Here is an 18,955-nt window from a genome sequence, read left to right on the forward strand (position 1 = left end):
ACGTCCCTTCTCCGAGAGGCCCACCCTGCCCATCTGTGTCCACCCCGACCCCACCTCCAGTCCCCTGACCTTCTTTATTATTTCCGCTCTCTATTTCTTCTTGAGTCAGCTTTCACACTTTTCATCTTTCTAGAAATGTGGCCAGTTCCCCTGCGTTTTCCTATAACCTTTGGTTGTTATTATACCTTCCTCTTCATGACTTGTTTGCTTTGGTTTACTCGCGACCCCTTGCATTACCGCTCATGCTCAGAGAATTACCCAGAAACTAGTCTTTCCCGATAGAAGAATCCAGCCCTGTAGTTCTCAAGCAACACTGCTTCCTCGGCTGCTCCCCACGCGTGTCGGTGTGCAGCATTCTGAGGTCTTTCCTTTGTACTTGATCCTACAGTAGTATTCTCTCATTTCCATACAAAATGAGAATCAGAGGTTCTGTTCGACCTCTGATCACATGGGCATGTTCAACTTCCCCCCGTGTACGATATTTCATTGTTGTTGACTTAATCCCCTCGTGGGCGGAGACCGTGGTCCCTTTGGGCCATCATCTCTGAAATGTGTTGAGGATTGCTCTGTTGACGGCCTAGTTCGTAAACCTCTGAAGTCCGTGTTCCATGCGCTTGGCAAACTGCGTTTTCCAGTTGGCAGGGGTGGTTTTCTACGTGTGTTTGTTAAATGAAGCTTATTAATTGTGCCATTAAAATGTGCCATCCCGGGACGACTTTCTAGTCTGCTTTCTGTATCGGTTACTACAAAACGTGCCTTAACCCTCCCGCCACGGTGGGGTTTGTCCTTTCTCCCCCGTGTGCTTCCACAAGTTCACTCTATGTATTTGGGAGTTGGTATTGGGTGAAAACAAGTTCAGAATTACAGTCAGGGGAAAGTTTTTATCTAAATTCGGTGACTCTCCTTCTCTGTGGCAGTATTTCCCCTCAGTCTGCTTCACTGATTTTATCAGAACTGCGCTGGTTTTTTAGAGGAATCATTTCCTGGAGACTTTGTCCATCATTTTCCTCTCTGTCCCCTCTGTCCTTACACGTGTGTCCTTCATGGACAGTGCACAGATCTTTTAAAATCCCGTCTCAGCCGTGGCTGGGTAGCTCAGTTGGTTGGAGTGTCGTCTGATACGCCAAGGTTGTGGGTTCCTTCCCCGGTCAGGGGCACACACGAGAGTCAAGCAATGAATCCGGAATGAGTGGGACTCTCTCTCCCTCTCTCTCTCCCTCTCTCCCTCTCCCTCTCTCTCTCTCGCAAATTATTTTGATTCTCTCCTCTCCCTCATTCTCTCGCAGCTCCTCCCGGAGCTCCGGTGTCTGTTAGAGAGTCACATTCTATTTCTTGCCCTCTTCTTTGTATTTTCTGTGTCGCCGTCTCTGTGTCGCGTGCTGATGTCCTGCGTCTCTGCCTTTCGCTCATCGTCTCTTTAGCTGTCCCCACTCTGCCAGCCAACTGGTTTCGTTACCTCGTCCTTCCCTAGAATTTTGTTTTTCCGTCTAGAGTCAGTCTGGTTAACGTTGGTCACTTCTGCTCTTTGGTCGAACCTCAGCTCCACCCCCGAACTCCTGACGAAGGTAAACTACGTCTCTCCTCCAGCTGGCGGTTCTGCAGTCCCCGTCTTTCTGCGTCTAATTCTGAGGCTTTGTTTTGGTGACTTTTCCCCGGGGCCTCATTTTTTATGTAATTTTACATTCGATGTCGCTTCGTGTTCAGGCCATTTCCGAGGCCTGGTTGAAGTGTGTCCCCTGCACAGGGTTTTCTTCCTCTCTGTCTGACACTGGGGCCCCCACATCCCGGGACCACTGCGGTCCTCACACCCCTCGCTGTGTTTGGGTGGAGGGGACGCAGGCAGCGCTCTCTGCCCCCTCTCAGGCTCTCTCATCCCATCAGAATCCTGGCTCGTACCGCCGCTCTGCCCCCTATGACCCCGCTTGCGCCCCGGCTTGTCTCTTACCCCCAGTCCATGGGGCCCTCCAGGCTTGTCTCGAAGACACCTGAGGTGGGCAGACGTCTCCCAGGTGACCCTGCCCGGTGCTGGCCCACTGTCCTGAGTTCACGGCGCTCCCCATTTCTCCCATCGAGGCTTTCTCTTTTCTACTCACTGAGAGGCGCACCCTAAGAGATGTTACATAAAACGTGCAGAGTGTGTATATAGCACAGATGTATCCCCGGCAGTTCAAGTTGTTCTGAACTAGGCTGCTTTTTGCAGACGTCAGGAATCTGGGAAAGAAAAATCCAGGTATTTGTTGGCTGGAAAGTATTTAGTGAGCACGTACTGCATCCTGGTGGGGCCTCTGGTGCTGTGCCTGGCCCCAGGGCTCCTGGTGCGGCGAGGAAGCAGGCAGCCAGAGCAAGCTCACAGGGTGGCTGTCACTCGGCCTGCGCTTGCCCTTGACCTTGAGGCCATGGGCGTGGGGAGACGTGCATGGTGGTGAAGCCGGTTTCAGGAGGACTCACCCAGCTGGGCGTGTGCACGGCCCTCAGACCTGCAGCCTCGGCCTCAGCGCTGTGCAGAGACACCGGCATGGCCGGGCCTTTGCTGAAGGGCCCTGGAACGTGTGTCGAGGGCGTGCGGCGAGGTCTCCCTGCCGGAGAGCATCGATTTCTGTGGAGGCTGATGCAGGAGCCGTGGCAGGGCAGGCCGTGGAGATCTGAGTGGTCTTCCCATTCCAGCCCGGTCTCTCGTGCTGTCTGAGTACTTAGGGTGATTTACGGGCCCTCGTTAAGTGCGGCGGTAATTGGATGGGCCTGAAGTCATCACCAACAATTAAGAAGCGCCATTGATTCCACTAAACAGCAAGTGGGCAGTTTAAGGGCACTTGAGACGGGTCCTCCTGGGAGGTCATTGCCCTCCCTCTCTGGGGACAGTCGGACCTCCCATATGGACCACCAGTACCAGTCGACACTGCACCCAGTTGGGTGTGGATGCCTGACCTGCAGGAGAGAGGGGTGAAAGCAAACCTCGCTGTGACCTTGAGCAGAGCCCCTTCCTCCCCTCCCCGCACAGGTGAGTCCCCACCTGGCACGTTGCTGGGACCTCACAGGAGGTAATGCATGTGCCTGGAACGGGAGGTCCCTCAATACCTTGTAGCCATTGTCATATTTAAACAGGTAACGGGGGGAGGTGCGGTAGCTTGTCAAGACGGCTGTGGTTATAGGTTCTGATACATCGCGCGACAATGTTATTAATACAAACGCCACCTGCAGCCCAAGGAGGCGGAAGGAGCCAGAAAAAGAACAGTTCTGTCCCTGGCCCCGGGCCGCTCGGCAGCCTGGTGGAGAGAGGAGCCTGCTGCCCGGCCGGCGGGCTGCCCTGAGGCTTAGTTAACCGGTTTCATCCTCCATAAACCTCCTCGGCTACTTCAAGGCGCATCAGACCCTGCAATTGCCATTTAAGTGTTTTTTCTGCACTAACTGCTTCTTGTTAAATAGTTTGACATTTATGCGTCTAGACTCGGTTGTTTTGATATTGATTTGGTCCAGGATGATAATGGAGGAGGGAGGCGGCCTCCGTGCGCTGTCCCTGGCCGCGGCCGTATATCTGTCAGGTGGGTCGCCGCTTTTCCCGCGTCAGAGCCTGAAGAGAAGCCCAGGTGGGGCGCGGAGGGTCTGCGCGCCCCCGAACGCCTCCCCGCCTTTCGAGGGCGCAGCACCAGGTGAGGTTTCCTGGAGGTCGCAGGGCCCAGTCACAGGTGGGAGGGTGGTGAGCACCCAGAGGGGCTGAGGCCCACGCAGCTGTTTGCAACCTCCTGGGCTTGCCAGGCCCTTTCATGCCTCTGCACCTTTGTCTGTGCTGCTCCTCCTGACTAGAGCGCCCTTGTAAACTCCTACGCATCCCTCAAGATCCCAAGCAGATGCTCCTTCTCAGCAGGTCTCCCTCGCATTAATGACGCATGTGTGATGTGGTGATGTGGACACCCAGGGCCCTCAGAATGGTCCTTAGAGGTCAGCCAGATCCTCCCTGTCAGCACGGGGATGAGAAATGGCATGCGACCTGCCTAATGTCACCCAGTAACTCTGAGGTGCAGCTGGCCCTGAACAGATTCTCCAGCTCCTGGCCCAACCCCTCTTCCACTGTGTTCCCTGTACATGCTGCCTGGCTTCCACCAGGAGGGGCCATTCTCCTGGTCCCAGCCACTGCTGCAGACACCACCCGGGGGGCTTGTGGCCAGAGAGTGACTCTCCGATCAATAGCAGGAACCGCGAGGAGCCACCTGCCGGGCGGCGGGTGAGTCCTGGCTCCGGGAGGGGGAGGGAAGCCCCGGCCTGCACCGCCCGCCCTTCCTCCTTCCCGCTCTGCTCGCGGCCCTGCACCCCTTGGTCTTCCCGTATCTCCTTCAAGAACTTGTAAAACACAGAAAACCACAGAGGGAAAATTCCACCCATGTGCCCAACTCCCAGAGTCCACAGATGCTCACATGTCATCATCTCTATGGACCTTTATTGAAAGAAGGGAAGAAAGCCACAGTTCCAGCCGGCAGGTCCTGCCCATTCACCCTCCGGCCCCAAGGCCACGACCGCCCTGAGTGTGGCTTCTCCCGCCGGTCCCCTCTGCAGCCCGCACGGTGGGCGTTGTGAACAGCCTACAGGAGGGCATTGCACTTCGGGGTGCAGGCCAAACGTGGACAGTTTCTTCTCGCACGTGGGGTGTCATCGCGTGAATGCACCTCCGTGTCATTTATCTGCGCCACACGACGGCCGCGTGGGCTGTTTCCAGGGTGAACAAAGCTGCCACCAGCCCCTGCATGTGTCCCCAGGGAAGGTGGCCCAGCCTCTCGGGGCGACTCCTACACGGGAGGTTCTGGGACGCTGCTGGAGCCGACTTAACGGACACCCTGACACCTGTCTGTGTGTATCGGACTTACAGATTTCCTCTTCTCTTCATATCTTTTGCCCATTTTTTATTGGATTGTTGGCCTTTTTCCTCATTGAGTCATAACAGTGACTCGTGCAGCCCGGGGATGAATCTTCCGTCTGACGGATACGCCGCCGCCTTCTGTCCGGGGTTCGATTTGATCTCGCTCCTGCCTCCCGCCCTGCAGTCAGCTTCAAGGTCGATGTGACCACCTGTCTCGCTTCCTTCCTGGCTGTTCTCTGTGTGGCTTGACCCAGAATGTCCTTGCCCTGAGGCGTGAGCCGGCCCCCAGTACTTGCTCCGATCGCGCTGTTTTCCACGGGAAGGTTTTTGATTCATCCAGAAGTTTTATGGAAGGCGTGCACCTAATCGTTGCTGAAACGAGCATCCGCTCCTCGGAGCAATCTTGCTTTTCCGTGCTGGATTTATTTAGTCATATTCTGGATGGAATTTGCTGATTCTTCCTGTAAGAGATCCCGTCTGCGTGTGTGGACTCGGCCCCCCACTGGCCCGTAGACAGACGGTTGAGGCCAGACTGTCCCGGCCCCTCGAAGGGGGACAGTCCCCTGGGAAGGTCCCAGGCGTTTTCTGCTACGTGAGGGCGTGTCAAAACTCGCCGTGAAACGGTCCAGGCTACTTAATTTTTTCATGGTTATAGATTTTCGATTTCCCCTTAAATAACATTTGAAAACATAATTTTTCTGAAAAATAAAATGTATTGCTTCTCATTTTTCAGCTCTGTTCCGGAGAGGTTGTTCGCAGTCGGGTTCGGTGATTTCAGGCCGGGTGCTTTGGAGGTAACGGGCCCTGTGCCTTCCTCCCCGTCACTCAGCTCCCCCTTCTTTCCCTTCAGTGGCCCCGGCAAGGGGTGTTTGTGCAACACTTTGGAGAACCGAATTTGGGGTGTTGCTGGCTCCACCCCCGCATGACCTCGGGCTCGTCCCTCTCTGTCCTCATCGAGAAAACAAGGAGAACAGAACCCGTACTCGGGTTGTCGTGAAAAAATAATACGCATAAAGAATTGTCCGCACTCTTCCAACATTTCAAGCCCAGCGTAGCAGACTCGGACTAGAGGAGAATTTCCGTAGGCGGCGCTGAGCACCTGCCTCGTCCGGGGACAGCGAGCTGGGGGACAGCTGAGCACAGCCTCTCTGACGGCGGGAGCGGCCCGAGGGTGGCCTCCAGCCGCTGTGACTGGCACCCCAGCCAGCTAGCTCAGCAAGGCAGGGAAAAGAAACAGAAGGTACCCTGTTAGAGGGATGGAATCCAGGTTGCCGTTATTTTCATACAACATGGTTGTTCTCTGCAGAAAGCCCAGAATAATCTATAGACAAATGATTGGAACTGATAAGAGATTAGCAAGGCTTCTGAATACTAGATCTATATAGTTTTTTAACTCATTAAGCCAACAACAAAGTCCAAAAATATAATTTTCACAGCGGCAACAGCAAATGTAGAACATCCAGCAATGAGTCAGAGAAGAGAGGAGAGCCCTCTCAGGGGGTATTGGCCATTGCTGACGGGCACTGCAGGAGGCCGGGGCAATGGAGAGCCAGACCGCACGACAAGCACAAAGACATGAGCTTAGAGATGTCAGTTCTCCCCGATCAGCCTCGAGTTCAGGGTCATTCCAACCACACTAGTGTGTAGGTGCCTGCGTGTGCGTGCATGTGTGCATGTGTGTGTGCACAAGTGTGCGTGTGTGTGCATGCATTTGTGTGTGTTTGTGCACGTGTGTGCATTTATACATGTGTACGTGCATGTGTGTGCACGAGTGTGCGTGTGTCTGCATGTATTTGTGTTTGTACAACTGTGTGCATTTATATGTGTGTGCATACATGTGTGCGCATGAGTGCGTGCATGAGTGTGCGTGTGTGTCTATGTATTTGTGTGTGTGTGCGAGTGTGTGCGTGTGTGTGCATTTATATGTGTGTGCATGCATGAGTGTGCATGTCTGTGTGTAAAATTTAACAAGCTGATTCTCAGTGTTGATGGAAAAGCAGACATCCACTAGCCAAGACGCTATGCGGATCACCATGAGGAGGGTGCTCCTACCAGAGAGAAGCTTACAGCCGAGGCACCTCGGACCTCGCTCCCCGCAGTTCCGCTCCTGGTCACGCCCCCGAGAACTGGAAACAGAAAGCTGGATGTGACTGTCCCCAGCAACATGGTTCACAGCAGCCAACAAGTGGACATGTCCACCGGCTGCAGGGTGACACAGCGTGGCCCGTCCACACTGGGAAAGATGACTCAGCCCTGAAGAGGAAGGATGCTCTGGCACACGTACACCCTGGATGAGCCTTGAACACGTGGCCAAGTGAGAGAAGCCAGACACAAAGGCCACCCATTCCACGGTTGTTTCTGTGGACCGCCCAGAATAGGCAAGTCCACTGAGCCAGAAAGTAGGTTCAGTTGGCAGGGGCTGGAGGAGGGACAGGAGGTGACTGCTGGGGCAGATGGGCCCCTTTGGGGATGACAAAGTGCCCTAAAAGTGACAGTGATGATGCTGCATTCATCTTAACCTCTGAAAGCTGCTTTAGATGGGTGGGTTTCATGGTGTGTGAGTTACATCTGCACTGGGGGGGCTCTCCTGGTGCAGAATCGGACAAATGGACCAGAGCCGACCTGTGAAGGCAGGTGCATGGCTTGTTTACCAGGCCCAGGCTGAGCACAAGGTCTCTCTCTTCACACACACACACATGCACGCACGCACACTCACACACGTGTGTGATAAGCATTGAATGACTAGTGAAGGGTGGACTGAGCAGGGCAGAGGGCTCAGTGTCTGCCCCTGGCCATCCAGCCGGTGGGTGAGCTGAGACCTGTTCTGGTTGTCCTGCCTGCCCCCCCCCCCACCCGCTGACCCCCCCCCCCGCAGGAGGGAGGGAGGTTCTGGGGAGGCAGAAAGGCTGCCCGCACCCATCTCAGCAGGCTGGTCTGGGCGGATGTCAGGGTTGATGCTGGTGCTCCGTGGACGTTGGGGGGAGTCAGGGGATCCTGGGGACCGGCAGGGTTTGTGCCGGCCCCAGCAGCCAGGCGGGCGACCTTTGGGACTGTGGAGGATTCCTGACACTGTGAGAGATGAGACTGAAACCCCCCTCCATTTCCCCCAAACTGTTCCCTGGCACTCATCGTCACTCAGGGGCCTTGGGGAGCAATCACTGTGACGGGCCACCCTCTGCTGGGGTGCTCACCCTGATGGTAGTGAGGTGAGAGCGTTGAGGCCCTTTGTATTGAAGTGGTTCTCCCCCCCCCCCCGCGCCCTCCCTCCAGGGGCCCTCGGGCCAGGTGTCCTTATTCAGAAGACACAGGGTGAGGACCCAGGCTGGCTGTCCTGTTTCCTGGTCAGCAGGTGGGAGGGGCCACGCTCAGGAGGGCCGGGGTCATGGTCCCGGGACCCAACGGGGTGAAGCACTTGCCCCCGAGGCAGTGGGTCCCCCACCCCAAGCCAGCCTTGAAAATGGCGCATTTGGGGCTGGTGCCAGGAAGATCGCGGGAGGCCCCGAGGTGCAGCGGGCAGGCAGGCTGGGCTTGGCCCCGCACCCTCAGGGGATATTAGGCAGATCTCTGATGCCTTGTGCCTCAGCTTCCCCACCTGGGGCCCATGCACCCCAACTCGTGCCCAGGGCCCCCTCCAGCTGACCAGGAGCCTGGCCCCGGCAGGCGAGGTTCTCTCCCACATGGATTCACGGGCCTCCGGCTGGCCATCCGCTGAGACCCTGATGCAGCTGTGTGTGGGGGGGGTTGTTATGGGGGGGCATGGACAGACTCTGGCACATCTCCATTCTGAAGGCTGCCCCCTCGGGGGAAACTGTGGCAAGGTGTCACAGGCGAGCCCCGCCCTCCCCACCTGCACAAGGTCGCCCCCTGGTGGAGGAGCAGCAGCTGGGGCCAGACTTGCCAGCACATTAGAATCATAGCATCCTGAGGACACGGGGGACCCTCTGGATCAACCTCCTTGTGTAGAGAGAGGAACTGGGTCTGGTTCTGCATCGACCAGAACAGAGGCCCTAAGCCCTGCAGTCCGACCACCCTCTGCCAGGTGCCCCTTCGCTCCCGGGACGGGGCAGGCTGTCCCCAGGCTCCTGTCCCCTTCCCCCTCAGGCAGACCTCCCCCTGCAGAGCACGCTGCCCTGCCCAGCACCGTGTTTACACAGCAGATGAGTCTGTGCTGATCACAGAACCATCCATAAATCTTTCCCCAGCCCCTGTAAATCTGTCCCATGTAAATGCTCATTACCCAGAGCAGGCTGACTCGGGGCGCGTCTGCGAGGGGGCAGGGTTCTCTGATCAGCCGGTCACGTCAGCCAGCGTCCAGTCGGCACTTAGGGACAGCAGCTTGGCCCATAGAGGCCAGAGGACGTGGTGCTCTCTGCCTTGTCCCCCGAAGGTGACGTGGACGAGAGGACGCAGCAGGCTTGCAAACCTGGCCAGGCACCACGAACCGTGCTGTGGACGAGGTGTGCACAGCAAGGAAATAGCCATCAGCTGCACATGGGACAGCGGCCAGGCATGGGGATGTTTAGGTGGGGCTCTGACGGATGTGTAAGAGTTTGTTAGGAGTGTCCTTGGAACAAGAAGACACGTGAGCCTGGCCGGTTTGGCTCAGTGGTTAGAGCATCGGCCCGTGGACCAGAGAGACCTGGGTTCGGTTCCCGCTAAGGGCAGGTACCTCAGTTGCAGTTTGTCCCCAGCCCCGGTTGGGGTCGTGTGAGTGGCAGCCACTCAATGTGTCTCTTACATGGATGTTTCTCGCTCTCCCTTCCTCCCCCTCTCCCTCCCGCTCTGTCTGAAGATGGATGAGAAAATGTGCTCCGTGGCCCTGGCCGGTTTGGCTCAGCGGTTAGAGCGTCAGCCTGCGGTCCTGAGAGACCCGGGTTCGGTTCTCGCTAAAGGCGCGTACCTCGGTTGCAGTTTGTCCCCGGCCCTGGTTGGGTCGTGCAGGTGGCAACCACTCGATGTGTCCCTTTCGCATTGATGTTTCTCTCTCTCTCTGTTCCTCTCTCTCCCTCCCACTCTACCTGAATAAAAAATGGAAAAATGTCCTCGGGTGAGGATTAAAAAAAAAAAAAAAAGAAAGGAAAATGTCCTCCGTGAGGATAAAAAGAAAAAGAATCCGCGTAAGGAGCGGCGGGAAATGCACCGCGTTCTGTATTGGTGCCCGCGGCCACCGCAACAAACTCCCACGCGCTTACTGTCTCCAACCAGCAGCAGTGGTGACCGTGCAGTCCTGGAGGTCAGGGGTCCGAAACGGGCCTGAAGGGCTGAAATCACTGCCAAGCACAGCAGAGGCACCGAGCCCTGCAGAGCGGCCCCTCCCTGGCTGGCGCCCTCCTGCCTGCCCAGTCTGCCTCCCCCCCTACCTGGCAGCCTCAGAGGGCCAGGACCCTGGCAGCACCCCCGCGAGGCCCCGCTCACCACGGGCGCTCTGGTCGCCTGTCCCTCCAGCCGCCGCTGCCCACGGCCTTGTCCGCACGCGTCACGTGGTTCTGCTCCCGCATCCTGTGCTCACCGCTGTGACGCTGGCGCCCGGAGGTGCCGTCGGTCCCTCTGCCAGGGACAGAGGTGGAGGGGATGGTGGAGAAGGGGGAAGATAGCTGCTGGCTGCCCCTGGGCTTGGGAGATGGGCAGGCGTGGGGGGTCCTCCTGGCAGGAATCGTGGCCCCAGCGAGGCAGGAGTCCCTCGCCTTCCTGCCCCGCCGGGGGCGTTGGAACTGCAGAGTCCCTCCCGGTCCTGGGCCAGGAAGCCGGTCCCCAAGGCTAAGTGGCTTGACCAAGGCCCTCAGCTGCAAAATGGTCCCGACAGCCCCTGCCCAAGTGTCTGTCGGTAGAGGCCTAGGCCCTGAGCACTGAGGGAAAGGGCTTTCTCGGGGGGAAGCTGGGAAAACCCCATGTTTGTCACAGGGGGTCAGCATCCTCCAAAACACCCCGTGAAGTCGTGAGCCCCCATCACAGGAGTGGGGCCCGCTGTCAGGGACGCGGAGCCTCGGACCCTCGTGCCCGCCGCCAGCCCCTCCCCCGCCAGCAGGCAGCGCCCCCTCCGGGACTCGTGGGGTGGGGCCGGGGCCGGGGGCCGGGCTGCGAGGGGCTGACGCTGATGCGCTCCGGCAGGGCAGCCGAGGGCAGCAGCAGATAATTCTCCCGGCCTTGCCCGGTAATGAGGCCAGTCTGCCGGCCCAGCCCCAGGTGCAGCCAGGAGCCAGCCGTGGCCAGCCTGTCTGGCTGCGCCTCGGACCTGCCCCCCCCCGGCCCTCCTCACACCCGGAGAGCAGCCCTCTGACCTGGCCTGGGGAAGCTGACCGGCGCCCCCGGGGCTGTTTATCTTACCCATTAATTCTGGCGACGTGGGCTGACCCCTGGCTGGGTAAAACCTCTCTGCTGTCAGTCACTGGGGACGGCCTCATGGACGGGCCAGACAGCCGGACCCGCAGCCCAGTCCCTCTGCCCTCCGTCGTTGATCAGGTGCCCGGGAGCCTGCGGGGCCAGGCTGTGCCAGGGGCACGGCGTCAGCGCTGGGGGCACCGTCAGGGTGAGGGCAGCCCGTGCGACCTGGGTCCCGCGACCCCCCCGACTCTGTCTGAGGCGCAACACACTGGATCCCCGCCGCACACAGTAGGTCCGCAGTGAGCACCTGCTAGGCCCAGTCCTCAGCCACCCTCTTCCCCTCTCACCAGCGTCTCTGGGCCCCAGCAGGTGGACACCCTGTCTTTCCTGAGTAACGGACGCTCCGCCGTCTCGGGGGCCAGCAATCAGCCTGCTTCACCTGTGGCCTGAGGTCCAGGCGCGAACAGCCGGGGCGCCCGAGCTTGGTGTGGGGTCCGGGCTGGCCTCGGGGAGTCATCCTCACCTCCGGCGTCACCGTAGCCTTGTGTTCGCGCTCCCCTGGCCCAGACCTCTGCCTCTGCTGGTCCTGCCCAGCTCTGGGACAGTACCTTCATAAGCTCATTCAGATGCTCTGGGATCTGGGATAGAATATATTTAAAAATATCCCAGGAATAAATTCTCGGCGGGCAATGAAATCTCAGCGGTAAACTGTGTGAAAGGAAAACCAAATGTTAACAAGGGCGGCCCAAGTGCGGCGCATCGGGCCCCAGCTGACAGGGCGGGGGGCGGAACTGCTCCTGGGGGGCCAGCAGGTAGCAGCTGTTGCCCTTACTCCTGTGTGGGACACACTGCAGGCCTGCGGACTTAGCTCAATAAACTCCTTTTGTTAAACCCCATCTCGGCGTCTGAGTTTGGTCGATCTCCTGGGTTACAACAGCCCGTTTTCGAGGACCCGTTTTCGAGGACTGTGCGCCGTTAGACTGAATGGATACGAGGCCAGTTTAACGGACGGATAACCTGGGACTCGGAGAACACGCGCACCTCCTCCCGGTGGCCCAGGCCGAGCTCCCATGTCACCGAGGAAGCCTGAGACCAACACGGGTCTCCAGCTTTGCCGGGCACAGACACTGTCCCGCTGTTCAGCTTGAAGCCACCCCCCCCCCAGCTCCAACGTCACGTGTGGGACACTGAGTCAGCGGAGGGAAGCCCCTCACCCTGCCTCCCCCAGCGGGTCTTCAGCCGGGGTCCCGGGCTCTGAAGGCGGCCGATCGTTTGTCCTGGTTTAGACTAGAATAAGCGTCCACTACGGAAACTGACACACCCTGGAAGCAGAAAGACGAAATGAGCGTTGCAGCCGATGCCCGTCGGAGACAAGCTCCCGTGCCCCCGGGCATGGGCTCCAGGGCACCCCTCTGTGCTCTCCCCGGGGCCGGCCCGTGCTCGGCCACCTTCCGCCTCTCCCTGTCATCTAGCAGCTTCATACACGGGCCTCTCACTGCTGCGCGGGGACGTGGAGACCGAGTCTGACCGAGTCTGTCTGCGAGGCGCAGGTGAGGGGGGACGAGCCTGGCGCACCCGCGGAGGTGAGCGCAGACACATTCACACTGCCCATTGACCTGTTGCCCTCTCTTTTCGGAATTTGAGTTTGGGGTGTTTTTTAAACCATTTTTTACTGACTAAACAATACCCTACCCCTCCTTATCAAAACAGCCATGACGCCTTCTGTTAACAGCGCCCCAGGGTCTGCTTCTCGGGAGGTCGCAGCCCAGGTCAGGCCGGCATTTGTGCCTGGTCCCTGTGGAGATGCCCAGCGCACAGGTGCCCGGCCAGGGCCTCACCCTGGCACGGACCAGAGGCTGCAGGCCGAGGAGGCTCTGGGGCAAGGCCTCTGCGGGTCATCGCTCCTCGAACACGTCCTCAGCCTTAACCCCGAGCTCCTGTCCCCTAACAAGGCAGCTGCCCGCCGGACAGCCCCCTTCCATGCACAAACCAATTTGTGTCCACCGAGGGAGAGAATTGCAAAGCAAACGAATCATGCACGTCCCGCTGCACCCCGGGCACGCGGCAGGGCGCAGGGCGTCCAGGGAATTTTCTTCGCCCGCTTGTCTCCCGGGACAACCACCCCCCCAGGGGACAACTCTGATGCCCCTCAGTTCCTGAGATCCGTCTTTTCTTAAACCATCCACATCAGCAAAAGTGTTACGAGATGGCCGGGGTCTGTCAGGTGAAGGCTGGAACCGAGGACCATGAACTGAGGGCCTCGCACAAGGGAAAGTCACCCCCTCTCAGTCCTGGGGGTTTGGACACCAGGGTGTGGGCAGGGCCGTGTCCCTCCCTGAGCTCTGGAAGCCCCGCCCCCCGTGGAGCCCGCTGTCCTCAGCTTCCCTGGCGTAGGACTTGTGCTCCGTGTCCTGTCCCTGGACCAGGGCCCATGCCACACCAGCACGACCTCATCTTAACCTGACGACACCTGCAAAGACCCCCGAAGGTTACTGGGGTTGGGAGGTCCGCAGAGCTTTGAGGGGGCCAGGAGGTCCCGGTGTCCGAGAAACAGGAACAGGCCACAGAAAAGTCCCCCCTGGAGGCCAGGGATCAAGAAAGACCAAAGAGGGAGAAACTGTGGGGACAGAGAAGGGGCAAGAACAGAACCGCCCACGGGTGACTGCAGACACGGGTGTCAGTCCGTCAGGTGTCAGTCCGTCCTGGCGATCAGCGGGGAGGGGGTTGGCTCTGGCCAGGGGGATGGCGAGGGCTGCCTGGGGAGGCGGCCAGGGTTCCAGGACCCCTCTTCTACTCTCTACGCTTCGGGCAGCGAGCATGGAGGCCTGCAGGCATCTCCTGAGCTCCCCAGGCCCGGGCTGTACCCACCGTCCCCCCGCCTGGTGAGCACCGCCTGTGACTCCTGCCACCCCTCGGGCCATCGTCCCGTTCCTCGCCAGCCAGTCCCCTGCCGAGGGGCCACAGTCCCCAGGAGCCCGCCGCTGGTTGGAAGCAGGGCGGCTGTGGACACAGGCGGAGCCCAGGCTGGGGCTGGCACCCCGGACTCCCCGTCACGCCGAGGCCTCAGTGTGTCCAGCTCTGCTGGGCTTCTGGGCGCGCTGCCATCTTGGTGAAACCAACGGGTTTGCTTCAGCTGACAGCGAGGCAGACCGGCTGAAACCGGCCCCGGGTCCCTTTATTGAATTGGGCGATATTGGATTTATGAAACTCAACATTCTGATGACAAAAAATTATCTGTGCAGCCAAATAAAGATGAACGAAGCCCAGAGCCCACTCAGGAGGGCAATCTGGGCCGCCAACCCGCCCCGGGCTGCTCATCGCGCCCCGGGGGTGTCATCTGCGGGGCGGGGGTACAGAGTGCCCTTTCGAATTTTTCTTAAGCTAACATTAGAAAATTGTGTATAAATTTAATCTCAGCTAAAAGGTAGAGATAGTCCACAGCCGAGGGCAAGGCCCACCGCAGGGCCACCGCTGTGCTCCATGTCCCATCAGACACCCACCAACGGGGAAAGCACGGTTCTCTCGACTGGTCAATTACACTTGAGTAATTGATCATATGTTATTATTGATGAAAGCCCATCACATGTGAGTTAGAAGGGAGTAGGTTCTCAAAAGATTAGATTTGTATACGAAAATGGAAGGGAAAAATGACTGTCATAAAAACATTTGAGTGGTTTATGGTCTGATGCCTGGTGGGTCGTGGAGACCGGCCCGCTGCGCCTGCGGCTCCCTAGTGCCACCCGGGAAAGGGCGGGGCGTTTCGCAGAGAGGAGGGTTGGAAGTCACGGAGCCGCCTGAGCGGCCCTTCAGGGGGAGAGCAGTCTGGCCAGGGCGGCCTCAGAGGGTGACCAGGCCGGGCAGGTTAGAAAGAAATGGGTCCCTTTGAAGGAAGTGGTTTCTCAGTGTGAACTGTCTTCCTGGCAAGGGGTCATCGCCCCCCAGGGCACTGAAGAGGGAAAGACCGTCGACCAGAGACCATGGAGAGGAGCTTCCTCTGGGCCAGAAGACCCTCGAGGCCGGTGCCCAGCGGGGCCAGGATCTAGACAGAGCCGCAACCCAGGGTTGTGACGTGCCCGCTGACATGGGCGAAGTCGCTTTCCCCTGCACCCCGGAGACACTGGTCTTGTTCAGCCCCCCCTATTTCTGGGGGTGACTGCCCCTACTCTCACCCTCCCGTCTCTCCTCTCTCACCGAACAAATGGAGCCTGGGGGGGGACAAGTGTCACCTGGGTGTCACTCAGGCCATCTCTGGGTGCTCCTTCCGAGGAGCCTTTTCTCGGCCTTTTAAAAGAAATTGAGATACAATAGCCCCGGCCGGTTTGGCTCTGCAGTTAGAGCGTCGGCCCGCGACCCAAGAGTCTCAGGTTTGATTCCGGCCAAGAGCACAGACCTCGGTTGCGGTTTGGCTCCTGGTCCTGGTTGGGGTCCTGCTTCGAAGGCAACGGTCAATGTGTCCCTCTCACATCAATGTTTCTCTCTCCCTTTCTATCTGAGGATAAATGGAAAAGCATCCTCGGGTGAGAATTTTTTTATTTTATTTTATTTTTTTATCCTCACCCGAGGACATTTTTCCTTTTGTTCAGATAGAGTGGGAGGGAGAGAGAGGGGGAGAGAGAGAGAGACATCGACAAGAAAGGGACACATCGAGTGGCTGCCACCCGCACGACCCAACCAGGGCCGGGGACAAACTGCAACCGAGGTACGCACCCCTAGCAGGAACCGAACCCGGGTCTCTCTGGACCGCAGGCCGACGCTCCAACCATTGAGCAAAACCAGCCAGGACGGGTGAGGAATTTTTTTAAAAACTTGAGATACAGCCTTGGCCAATTTGGCTCAGCGGTTAGAGCGTCGGCCTGCAGTCCACAGAGACCGGGTTCGGTTCCCGCTAAGGGCATGTACCTCGGTTGCAGTTTGTCCCCGGCCCTGGTTGGGTCGCGTGGGTGGCAGCCACTCGATGTGTCCCTTTCATGTCGATGTTTCTCTCTCTCTCTCTCTCTCTCTCTCTCTCTCTCTCTCTCTCTCTCTCCCCCCCCCTCCCACTCTATCTGAACAAAAAAAAAAAAAAAAAGGAAAAATGTCCTCGGGTGAGGATTTAAAAAAAAAAAATTGAGATACAATTAAATAACATAAAACCACTTTAACCGTTTTAAAGTGTTCATCGGCTCTTGGTATTTCACAGTCATATAACTGTCACCGCTAACGAATTCTAGAACATTTCACACCCCGGGAGCAACCACGCCAGACGCTCTCCCCAGTCCTTCCCAAGCCCTGTCCCTCTGCCCTGTGTGCTCTGTTCAGTGCCCACTTCTCCTCGGCTAGGTTTCGTAATTCATATTCACACATGGTATCTGTTGAACTGACACGTTTCCAGGAAGCCAGCTCTTTTCCCAGGTCCCCAGTTTCCCCGCCGAGTCTCAGGAAGTCCCCTCTGAGGATCTTCCGGTGTTTCGGTTACTTGCTCGTTTTCAGCCGCGGTCCCCTTGCCTCCCCTTCCCGTCTGGGAGAGGCCGGCCGGGGTTGGTCTTTGTGAAGAATAGTTCTGGGGCTCACTAATCCTTTCTGCAGTTTGGGCTCATTCGCGCTCTATTATTTTTGTTCTCTACCAGTTTCTTCTTATCTTTTCAAAAGGGCTTTACTGAGGTGGCATTCATGCCTGTTTCCGTCTGTCCTCGTCCACAGGCCTTCCTCCTCCCTGAGTGCCAGCCTCACGGTGGCCATGGGGTTCCTTCCCACGGCTCCCAGCTCGGCTTCCAATTCCAGCTTTCACGTCCTTTCTACTCCAAGGAGGTGGTACAGAGTCTCACCGTCCTCCAAAATCCAGCCCCCTCTTCTTCTACCTTAATGGAGCCCTCCATTCTCAGCGGGTCCAGTCCATCCCGAGATAAAACTACAACTCCCAGCATTCCTTGAGCTAGGCGTGCCCATGTGACTGGGTCCTGGCCAATGGGATGTGAGCAGAAGTGGTGGAGGGCAATGCTGGGGGACCACCGGGAGGAAGGCTCCCCTGGGGATGTGGAGAGGCAAGACCATGCAGCCTGGGCTCTGCCGCCCGCCCACCGCCCAGCCCAGGCGGCTGTGTTCGGATCTCATGGTGCAGCTAAATCTCTTCTGCAAGACAAAGCGTATTGAAGAGTGTGTTCTTTTCCAAGTGGCAAAGGGGTTTCTGGCGGGCGGGTTAACATTTTATCCCTTTTTTCTTGTTTTTCTAGAATATGGATAGAGGAAATTTCAACCTTTTAAATTTTTCTTAAGGTTTTTTTGGTTTTTTTTCCCCAACTAAGTACACGATGAAGTTTTAGCAATGCTGAAGGGGCCTTGGATGGACGTGTGATCTCTGGGGTAGGCGATGTTCCGTACACAGCTACCAAATTGAGTTTCGGATGATGTGAGTCCATTTCTCCAAAACCTGAGCTATTTATGTATCTTCTACCAGATTAGACTGATTCTGAACCCTGCAGTTCCTATCGGAATTCTGCTTTTATTACATTCTTCGTGTATTTTTTAGTAACTTGGCTTTATATAGTTAGCGGCTAAGCTGATTAGTGTATAATACGGATTTGTCGTTTTATCGGTTCATAAACTGTTCTTTTAATTCTTCAGAATGTCTTCCTTTCCCGTGTGAGCTCGATCCTCAGCGCCTCCTCGTGCAGAGGAGAAAAGCTTCACTTTCCTTTCGTCCCAATTCTTGGCGTCTTTGACATCCCTTTATTTTCAAGCATCCTCGGTCACTCTCTTTTAACACAACGCTTCTTTGAAACACATACTGCCTTTTTTTTTTTAACCCAAATGGCGGTCTCTTTTTTGAACAGAGGACCCAGCCCATGCCCATTTTTGGTGGTCCGCATTTTAGTCCTTCCATGTTCTTTTATGCTCATTATTATTACTATTATTATTATTTTATTAATCCTCACCTGATGATATTTTCCCATTGATTTTTAGAGATAGTGGAAGGGAGGGAGGGAGGGAGGGAGAGAAAGAGAAACATCAATGTGAGAGAAACACATTGATCGGTTGCCTCCTACACAACCCCAACTGGGGCCAGAAATCGAATCTGCAACCCAGGTATGTATGTGTGCTTGACCAGGAGTCAAACCCTTGGCCCTTTGGTCCGTGGGCTGACGCTCTAACCGCTGAGCACACCAGCCAGGGCCATTGTTTCCCCTTGATGTGTGCTCCTTTGCCTTTTTGCCTCTTTTGCTGCTGCTCAGGGTGTCATTCACCTGCCCTCTCTCCTCCTGACATCTGTGAGCGGTCCTGGTCTCTCTTCTCCCACCAGGGGTCAGCTCCCCTCTTCCTACCCCCAGAGCAGACTCTCCGTTCTGCGTTGTAACATGAAGCGCAAACAGCCACCCCGGGACTCCCAGGGCCTGCGTGCCCCCTGTGGGCCCCTCCTCCCACCATGCCTGGCCCTGCTGGAGGACCCCCCCCCCCAGCTCCCACAGCCACGGCTCCCAAGGTAGCCCGGGGACTTTCTAAACAGCCACCCCGGGACTCCCAGGGCCTGCGTGCCCCCTGTGGGCCCCTCCTCCCACCATGCCTGGCCCTGCTGGAGGACCCCCCCCCCCCAGCTCCCACAGCCACGGCTCCCAAGGTAGCCCGGGGACTTTCTCGAGTGTCCTTGCTCCCGGTCCCCATGGCTCTGACATCTCCTTCAGCCTCACAGCGAGCACAGCAGGCAGACCCCTGCTCCCAGCCTCGTCCGGGGGCGCTCTGTCCTGAGTGGGTGGTCCTTCACTCAGACGAGCCTCTGGGCCGTGCACTCCCTTCACCTTTGCAAGTGGAAAC

The sequence above is a fragment of the Molossus molossus genome, unplaced genomic scaffold (assembly GCF_014108415.1).
Source record: "Molossus molossus isolate mMolMol1 unplaced genomic scaffold, mMolMol1.p scaffold_m16_p_1, whole genome shotgun sequence".
NCBI lineage: Eukaryota > Metazoa > Chordata > Mammalia > Chiroptera > Molossidae > Molossus > Molossus molossus.